Genomic DNA, 11,052 nt, shown 5'->3' on the forward strand with positions numbered 1-11,052 from the left:
TTTTAACAATAAAGGGACTCACCACAGGTTTTGTTTAAACTGCTTACATTAGAAAGTAATCAATTTACATACAGTTTTTAGGTACTTACTGTGTAAAGATAAGTAAGTACATCTATATCAACATTTATATGCATGTATAACCTAAATCTAGCAAACAGCTGATGCTATTTCTAACGTATTTGGCTTACTGAACCTTTTCCCCATCTTTATAGTTTTAAAATCAAATATATAGGAGTCAGTCTTTATTAGGGTATATGTTATCACCATAGAGTGATAAAAATCAGTAATGGGACTGGGAATAGTATACCCACAAACCTATAACTAGTCCCTAGGTTAAAACATCAAATTATTAAAAACCATTTGTTTTAAGAGGTATACCCCACTAAATTCCTTCTATAAGTTAGTAATAACTTTACAATGTTATCTATCATATTCCTGTTCTCTTTGTGCATGCTCCTTTACAAAAATTCTCTTCACATCAAATTCCTATAATTGAATCAGAACCCCAGAAAATTCAACCCTTTTTCTCATCTGTAACATGATAGAAAAATTTTAATAGCAACGAGATAGCTTGGAAGAAATAACCTCTATATACTTTTTTTTTAACTAGTATTATATTTGCAAATTTACTTGCAATTACTTTTTCTTAAAACGTGGTTTCCGTGGCTTCCTGTCCTTCAGCCTTCCAAGGTGTGGATTATTTGCTACAAATTTTCTTTTCAACTGTCTATATTCCATTAACTTAGACTATTATCCATCTTTTTATAATGAACTTGCTTTATACTGACAGTCAAGGACCTGGAATAAACTTGTCAAGCATGAAATTTCTCTTAGTAGGACGTGCTGCTTTTAAAGACAAGTGGTTTCTTTTCACTTAGAACCATATTCCTATCTGTTAGCTTCTGAGGTAACTATACAACTACATAGCAAAAAAGATCTCCACAGGATGCACCCTAACACACATTCTACTCAACCAGCACCGTAACTTTTAATATCTACTTAGCACCTGTGTGTAATCAGACAGGCAACATCTGAGAATACTCCAGTTGCTAAAGAAGAAATAGTGCCTCATTATGGCTCTCCATAAATATTGAGTATTTTAGTATTCTCTGCTCAACTTTAGTATTATCTCAGCAATGATAAACTAGCATCTTGTCCAAAGTCTCAAATTATTTCCTTTTGACTGAAACAGATTTTCTTTCATCATGTGCAGTACCAATTATATGGATTCAATGACTTTATCATAACGACCCTAAGGTTCTAATGATGGAGAAACAAAAATAATCACTGAGCATCTCTTCTCCGCCTTTACAATTCACGTAAGAGTGAAAGAAATTCCTCAAAGGAACAAACCCCCAAGTAACTTTTTACTTTTTTCTAAAATTTATCAGAAATAAGACATTAGAGATGATTAGTGCTAATCTCACTTCTTTATTCTCTCCTTTACTCCTTGAAGCCAGTCCTTTTTTTGGTGAGGAAGATTGGCCCTGAGCTAACATCTGTTGCCAATCTTCCTCTTTTTGCTGAGGAAGATTGTTGGTGAGTTAACATCTGTGCCCATCTTCCTCTATTTTATGCGAGATGCCACCACAGCATGGCTTGATGAGCAGTGCTAGGTCCATGCCTGGGATCTGAACCTGCAAACCCCAGGCCACCAAAATGGACTGTGCAAACTTAACCACTATGCCACCAGGACAGTCCCTGAAACTAGGGCTTTTTAAGGGCAATGCCCCAGGTCACATAGCTCATGATCAGCAGGTCATTACAAACACAGATTTACTGGGCCCTATCCCAAACCTACTGATTCAAAATCTCAGGAGGGAAGATGAGACAGGCCACAATTAAAAAAAACAAAACAAAACTTCCCAGGTGATGGTTATTCACCATTAAGTCTGAGAACCACTATCTTATATATTATACACAATATCTGCCCAATGCTATAATTTTTCATGGCCTGCTATTTGGGGCAACACTCAGAAGGTCAGTAGAAGATTAGGGTAAATAATTTAAGTTTTAGAATCAGAATCTAACTTGCCTATCACCAACTATCTGTGTGAGTAAAGAACTGTTATCATCACTGGTGAATTCTTCCAAATATTCCAAGATGACTTAATACCTATCCTCCTCAAATTCTTCCAAAAAACTGAAAAGAAGAGAAGACTTCCAAGCACATTTTATAAGGCCAGCATCACCCTAATACCAAAACCAGACAAGGACACCACAAAAAAAGAAAATTAGAGGCCAATATCCTTGATGAACATAGATGCAAAAGTTCCTCAACAAAGTATTGGCAAACCAAATTCAACAATACATTAAAAGGATTATACACCACCATCAAGTGGGATTTATTCCAGGGATGCAAAGATGGCTCAATATCCACAAATCAATCGTGATAACACTACATTAACAAAATGAAGGATAAAAATCATAGGATCATCTCAACAGATGCAGAAAAAGTTTTAGATAAAATTCAACATCCATTTATGATAAAAACTCTCAACTAAGTGGGCATAGAAGGGAACATATCTCAACATAATAAAGGCCATATATGACAAACCCATAGCTAACATCATATGCAACAGGAACAAGCTGAAAGCTTTTTCTCTAAAATCACAAACAAGACAAGGATAACCACTCTAATAAGTTTTTTTTTTTTAAGACTGGCAACTGAGCTAACAACTGTTGCCAATCTTTTTTTTGTTTTCTTCTTCTCCCCAAAGGCCCCCAGTAGACAGTTGTATATTCTAGTTGTATGTCCTTCTGGCTGTGCTATGTGGGACACTGCCTCAGCATGGCTTGATGAGCTGTGCCAGGTCCACACCTAGGATCTGAACTGGCAAAATCCCGGGCTGCCGAAGTGGAGCACACAAACTTAACTACTCAGCCACGGCGCTGGCCTCTCTCACCACTTTTATTTAATATAGTATTGGAAGTCCTAGCCACAGCAATTAGGCAAGAAAAAGAAATAAAAGGCATCCAAGTTGCAAAGGAAGAAGTAAAACTGTCACTATTTGCAGATGACATAATACAATACATAGAAAACCCTAACGACTTCACCAAAAAACTGTTAGAATAAATGAATTGAGTAAAGTTGCAGGATACAAAATCAATATATAGGAATCTGTGGTGTTTCTATACACTAATCAATTATCAGAAAGAGAAATTAAGAAAATCCCATTTACAACTGCATCAAAAAGAATAAAATAGCTAGGGCCAGCCCCGTGGCCGATTGGTTAAGTTTGCGCACTCTGCTATGGCGGCCCAGGGTTTCACTGGTTCTGATCCTGGGCATGGACATGGCAACACTCATCACACCACGCTGAGGCGGCATCCCACATGCCATAACTAGAAGGACCCACAACTAAAAAATATACAACTATGTACTGCGGTGATAAAAGCAGAAAGGGGGTGGGGGGGAAAGATTGGCAACAGTTGTTAGCTCAGGTGCCAATCTTTATTAAAAAAAAAAAAAAAAAGGAATAAAATACCTAGAAATAAATTTAAGCAAGGAGGCAAAAGACCTGTACACTGAAAACTGTAAGACACTGATGAAAGAAACAGATGAAGACACACATAAATGGAAAGATATTCTGTGCTCATGGATTGGAAGAATACTGTTGAGTCAAAGCAATCTAAAGATTCAGTGCACTCCCTATCCAACAGCATATTTTACTCAACTAGAACCAATAATTCTAAAATTTGTATGGAACCATAAAAGATCCCAGAATAGCCAAAGCAATCTTGAGAAAGAACAACAATGCTGGAGGTGTTATGCTCCCTGACGTCAAACTATATTACAAAGCTGTAATAATCAAAACAGAATGGCACTGGCACAAAAACAGACACACAGATCAATAGAACAGAATTGAGACCTCAGAAATAAACCCACACGTATATGGACAGCTCACTTACGACAAAGGAGCCAAGAACATACAATGGAGAAAGAGTCTCTAATAAATGGTACTGCGAAAACTGATCGGCCACATGCAAAAGAATTACCATACACAAAAATTAACCTACAACTGATTAAAGAGTTGAATGTAAGACCTAAAACCATAAAATTCCTAGAAGAAAACATATTCAGTAAGCTCCTTGACATTGGTCTTAGCAATGTTTTTGGGGATCTGACTCCAAAGGCAAGGGAAACAAAAACAAAAATAAACAAATGGGACATCTCTACACAGCAAAGGAAACCATCATCAAAACAAAATATAACCTACTGAATGGAAGAAAATATTTGCAAATCATATATCTGATAAGGGGTTAATATCCAAAATATATAAAGAATTCATACACCTCAACAACAAAAACACAAATAACCCAATTAAAAAATGGGCAGAGGATCTGAACAGATATTTTTCCAAAGAAGACATACAGATGACAAACAGGCAGATGAAAAGATTTTCAACATCATTAATTATTAAGAGAAATGCGAATCAAAACTACAATGAGATATCAATTCACATTTGTTAGAATGGTTATTACAAAAAGACAAGAAATAACATGTTGGAGAAGATGCAGAGAAAAGAGAACACTTGTACACTGTTGGTGGGATTGTAAATTGGTGCAGTCAGTATGGAAAACAATATGGAGATTCCTCAAAAAATTAAAAATAGACCTACCATATGATCCAGCTATTCTACTACTGGGTATTTATCCAAAGAATACAAAAATACGAATTAGAAAAGATATATGTTCACTGCGGCATTATTTACAATAGCCAAGATATGGAAACAACTTAAGTGTGCTTCAATGGATGAATGAATAAAGACGACGCAATATATATATATATATATAGTGGAATACTGAGCCATAAAAAAGAATAAAATCTTGTCAATCGTATCAACAAAGATGGACCTTGAAGGTATTATGGTAAGTGAAGTCAGTCAGGAGGAGAAAGACAAATACTGTTATGATTTCACTCAGGGAATCTACAACAAATGAACAGACAAAACAAAACAAAGATAAACTCACAGATAGAGAAGATCAGTGGTTACCAGAGGGGAAAGGGGTTTGGGGTTGGGGGAAAATAGTGAAGGGGGTCAACTGTAGGATGATGGATGGTAACTAGACTTTTGGGGGTGATCACTTTACAATGTATACAGAAGCCGAATTACAATGTCATACTCCTGACACTTATATACAGTATATATTTTTAAAAACTGCTATGAAGAAAAAAGTATCTCAGTGTGCTCTGGAAAAACCTGTATTTTTCTGCACCTATAAAACCAAAGGTTTGGACTAGACTGTATTTAAGATTCATTCCAGCTCTAAAATCCTGATTTTATTTTTCTTTGTTTTGTCTCCTCATACTGACAAGGGATGGAATGCAAATACATGTTTAAGGGAGTAATAGGTATCAAAGCTACTTCTAGTCTTGGCAAATGGCCCATAAAAACATGTCCTGCTGATCTGATTTTAACAATTCTATTAAACATAAAATCTTATGTCACACTTATTTTTAAGTCCCTGTTCACAAGCAGTCATTCTTTGTTATCCAATTTTGTCTATCTATTCTGCTATGACTACACTTATATTCCAGGACAAGAAATAGCTTTGCTAAACAAAGATCACACTAAAATGTGATATTACCTGTAATTTAATGTGTAAGGACAAAAGGGCAGAAATAAAGTGAGTGTTGCGACTGAAGGATTCCCATATACCCAATTAAGTCATATACCATAACTCAAATTCATTCACATCAATACCATCGGGTATTCAGAGTAAAACGCCATTGCAATCTGTTAGATTTAGAAAGTAAATCTGACTTGACTTACGCACATTTGATAAAAATCAGGCGGTTTTTTAAAAAGAATGACAACCAATAAAACTTTGACAGCACGAGGACAAGAGGCTTTTATATTAAGCCAGGATAAGCCCTGGCCTCGGTTACCATCCTCTCGTTTTTCTTACCTGCAAGGCTCTACTCTAGTCTCACCCATCAGTAATCTCGACCCCTTGCTCTCTCTGCCACAGCTGCACAGCCTCCTCAGCGTTCCATACACACATCAGGCCCATTCCTGCATCAGGGCCTTCACATTTGCTGTTCCTTCTGTGGGAGTGCTCTTTCTCAAGTATCTGCATGGCTCCTCCATTGCGTCCTTCAAGTCTGTATTCAGATGTCACCTGCTCACCAAGTTCTTACTTGGTCTCCTATCTCAAATTTCAACCACCTATTGTTTCCTTCGCACATTTAGTTTTCTTCCTTAGCACTTATCATTTAACATACTACTTTGCTTATTTCCCCCATAAACTAAGCTCCATAAAGGCAGACAATTTTTTGTTCACCACTGTATCCCTAGGGCCTAAAAGAGTGTCTGGCACATACTTGGCACTCAGTGTTAATGAATAAATGGGTATATAATGAACTATGTATTTTTCACTGATCTATATTATTCTATTACCTAGATTAAAGTGAAAATCCACTCCAAGAAAAAAAGGTTTATGGCTTTTGACCAACAGACCTCAAGGGTTTTAATATTGTTAAAAAATAAAGTATGCAACCCTCACCAAGGAGGGTCACAGAGTATTCAGTATCTCAAACTTTCCTTGGGGGGTTTTCTGGAAAAAATGTGATAGTGAGCAGTTCAAATTTTTGCCAGAAGTTGGTACGCTTATTAACGAAATTGCTAGATTCACTCTTGGTTTCCAGGCCTCTCCATACGCCCAAACCAATTCCATGCCTGGCTTTGTGAAACTCTGGCCTCCCTTACTCTAGACCCAAGTTCTTTGGGCTCAAGATTTCTTCTGAAAGGATAACTAACCTACTTAGAAAGTAAACTTCAGGGGCCAGCCCGGTGGCCAAGTGGTTGGGTTCACGTGCTCCCCTTCGGAGGCCCAGAGTTTCCCCGGTTCAGATCCTGGGCACGGACATGGCACCGCTCATCAAGCCATGCTGAGGTGGCGTCCCACACAGCACAGCCAGAGGCATTCACAACGAGACTATACAACTATGTACTGGGGGGGCCTTTGGGGAGAAGAGGGGGGAAAAAAAAAGAGATTAAAAAGAAAAAAAGTAAACTTCAGTCCCTTAAGGAAACATACACATATTGGTTTTAAAATAATTAGACAAGAAAAAAAGGAATCTGAAATTTAAATAGTAAAACAAAAAACATGTGGATATCACATTGGTTTTGATTAGTTATATAACTGCTATATTCCCTCAAGTAATATAGATAACTTAGGAACAAATTAGATTTAGTTCTCATGGCCATGGGTTAAAAACCAACTTAAAAATTACTATTCTATCTATACTGATGAATAAATGATCAATTTCAAGGGCATGATATAAAAACAAAGTAAACCTTTAAAAAAATTAGTTTAGGGTAAAGTAACAGTTCTAATACTTGAGCATCTACTGTGTGAAAGACACTGTGCTCTGCACCAAAGACCCACAGCTAAGTAAATAAGACTGTAACTGAGCAAGACACACAAGGTGTAACAGACAACTGCAACCAAAGAATGACTAGAAGAAAATAAGGACATTCTATGCAGTGTTAAGACGGAAAGCAAATGTATCCATCCACTTATCAAATTCTCTATGTGCCAGGTACCGCAGATACAAAGTTGGAAGTCAGCTCAGTCACAGGGGGAAGAAATGAATCAGTTATAGTGACTTGATAAAAAAGGTCAGACTCTCAAACATGCTCTTGAGACACGGTGGTTTTTGTGTGACTCTATCAAAGGATCTAATGGACACCTCAACCATAAGCAAGTAACTCCATCCAACTGCTACAAAGTCAGCGGTTGACTCAATAGCTTTCCTGGAGGTGGCATATGAGTTCAGTTTTGACACATCAATAGGAAGTTGGAGCTTTCCTAGTGGGGTGGAAGAAAAAAATTAAAATACATGGGATATTCAGACAGAGGAAGAAAAAATAAAAATACATGGGATATTCAGACAGAGGAGAGGTTTGCAAAGTAAAGACAGAATATGCAAGAGAGATTATATGTGGCCCACAAAGCCAAAAATATTCACCATAACGCCCTTTATAAAAAGAGTCTGCCAACCTCTGAATAGCGTATTGTGTATGGCTGGAGCTTAGCTAACAGTGAAGAAGTGACATATGAGGTTAAAATACTTGGTTGAGGCTGATTATCAAAGCCCTTGAATAACAGGTAAAAGTCAGACTTGTTAGCCTCCTTTTAGGAATTTCACTACTCAACAAGACTGAGAAAAAAAATCAAGGACTTTATACTTAAGTAACATTTATTGGTTACATCCTTTGAGTCAGGACTTGGTTAAATCTTCACAATCTAACAGGTAATCATCATCCAATGTTACAGATGAGAAAAAAGTTCAGATAGGGTCATTTGTCCTCAAAACACACCATTATTCAAGTATCAGAACTGGGATTTTAAGATTCTAGATTTACATGTTAGTATCCCCTCCACTATAAAACAGTTGCCTCTGTGGTAGAGTAGAAATGAAAGAAACTGATCATTTTGCAACTAATAAATAGCAAAATAATAGTAAAGCCAAGGAAATGCATTCAACATCTTAGCATATTTCATGGTCACTAGCTACACATCCCTAGCCTAACCTAACTTATGAAAGTGTTCGTTTGCAGTCAGTCAGTCACAGAAAAGGTCAATGCTAGGGTACAAATGATAAGGAAAAAGTGGTATCTCAGTGAGAACTCCAAACCTGAGTCCACTGTAGTGTCTATATACAAAGGACTGCACATACTTATCTTTGCTCCCCACCGATTCTTTGCGGGGGGGAAATAGGATTGATGAACCAACTCTTGCAAAAACATCTATCAGCTTCTCTACACTGATGGAAATAAGAGGATGGAATCTGTGGTTTATGAGTGGTGTGATTCTGCACCTTGTTTTTATAAACCCTAATAGTTTTACTCTGTTTTGAGATTTAAATTAAAATGGAATTAAAATCAGGGAACTTCTGAAAGGAAGTCCTTTAACATTCTACATATAGTCTGTATCTTGTGCCATCATTACATTTTATGATTCTTTTTGAAGTACTGTTGACAATACTTACATATTTAAGTTCTGCTTAAATAAATTACAATAACTACTCATTCAAATTAAAAACTTTTCAATGAACTCTTATGCTCTCAAAGTACTTATTTTTAAAATTATACTAAAATTTTTAACTAGCTGATATACTTTCCTCAGACAAAATCCTGAAAGACTTAATTCATAAGAAAAAGGCTTTCTTTAGGATTTAAACCTCAGTCTAAATGCACATAAAATACTCTGATGTTATCTGTAACTAAGAGATGTAAGTAAGCGCTGCTCTTTGCACTTTTACATATATAGGCACACAATTCTTTCAAAACCCTTGGAACCAGATGTGTTTCTGAATTCAGAATTTTGAATTTTAGAATACAACATAGATATATACCATTTATTTTGTAACAACCTCAGCAAATTCTGTGCTAGCACTCTGTAATTAAACATATTAATATCTCTGCAGCAAAATATATGACTACTCATATTATAAGTTTAGGTCAAGTTTTGTACCACTGAGTCATACACACACACAAATTTAGCTTTTAGAGTCTTCTGGATTAATTGTGGAATTAATATTAACTCATTCAACTTATAACAGCCCACGAGGTGGATATTATTATCCCAGTTTTATAGACAGGAAAACTGAGGCACAGAGACATTAAGTACCTGCCCATCGTCACACAGCTAGTAAGCAATGTAACCAGGATTTGATCCCAAGCAGGCCGTCTTCAGATCCACGCATTTAACCACTATGCAATACTGCTTTTTAATGCACTTAACAGAGCATTAAAGTATATATAATAGTCCCCCCTTATCCATGGTTTTGCTTTCTATACTTTCAGTTAACTGTGGTCAACCGCAGTCCCAAAATACTAAATGGAAATAATTCTTTAAGTTTTAAATTGCATGTCATTCTGAGCAACGTGATGAAACCTCACGCCACCCCCACTCTGTTCCACCTGAGACGTGAAATCATCCCTTTGTCCAGCATATCTGTGTTGTATACGCTAACCAGCCCCTTAGTCACTTAGCAGCCATCTCAGTTATCAGATGGACTGTCACGGTTTCACAGTGCTTGCGTTCAAGTAACCCTTATTTTACTTAATAATGGCCCCAAAGCCGTAATGTGCTTGCCTTAAGTACAAAGGCGAAAGTTCTCGACTTAAGAAAAAAAATCATACGTTGAAGTTGCTAAGATCTACGGTAACCTTTATTAGTCTATTGTTATAATTGTCTCATTTTATTGTTACTGTTGGTAATCTCTTATTCGGCCTAATTTAGAAAATTAAACTTTATCATAGATATAGGAAAAAACATAGTATATATAGAGTTTGATACTATTTGGTTTCAGGCATCCACTGGGGGTCTTGGAATCTATCTCCCCAGTGGATAGGCAGGGACTACTATAGTATGTGCAATACTTTACTATTATTTAGAGCTTTTGTAGCTGCATTGCAGAGTAGGGTTTTTAAAAGCCCACATATAGGCACTGAAGATTATTTTCCTAACCCCTTTTTGATAAACTAAAAATTGCCTTTGGGCAAACACTATGGTTTTTAAAACATCTTTTTGTCTAACTGAACCCTATAATCCTAAGAAAAACTAAAGTCAATGAGATAGGTTTGAGAAGTCTCAATTGAAAAACTGAAATTAGGAGGCTGGCCCCGTGGCTGAGTGGTTTGGTTAATTTCGCACACTTTGCCTCGGCAGCCTGGGGTTCACGGGTTCAGGTCCTGGGCGTGGACCTACACACCACTCATCAAGCCACCCTCTGGTGGCATCGCACATGGAAGAATTAGAATGATTTACAACTAGGATATATAACTATGTACTGGGACTTTAGGGAGGGAAAAAAAAAGAGGAAGATTGGCAACAGATGTTAGCTCAGGGCCAATCTTCCACACACCAAAAAAAGCATATCTTAAAAAAAAAAATTAAAATTAAAAATTCAAATTCGAAGGCACAGCAAAGATAACATTTAGAAGATTCCAGACAAGCCAAAATTCAGAATATATACAAAAATGCTATCATGATTGCTCTGTACAAAGGGACTAAACCTGAATCATTCCAATTTTA

Source organism: Equus quagga, chromosome 6 (genome assembly GCF_021613505.1).
Source record: "Equus quagga isolate Etosha38 chromosome 6, UCLA_HA_Equagga_1.0, whole genome shotgun sequence".
In the NCBI taxonomy this organism is placed as follows: Eukaryota; Metazoa; Chordata; class Mammalia; order Perissodactyla; family Equidae; genus Equus; species Equus quagga.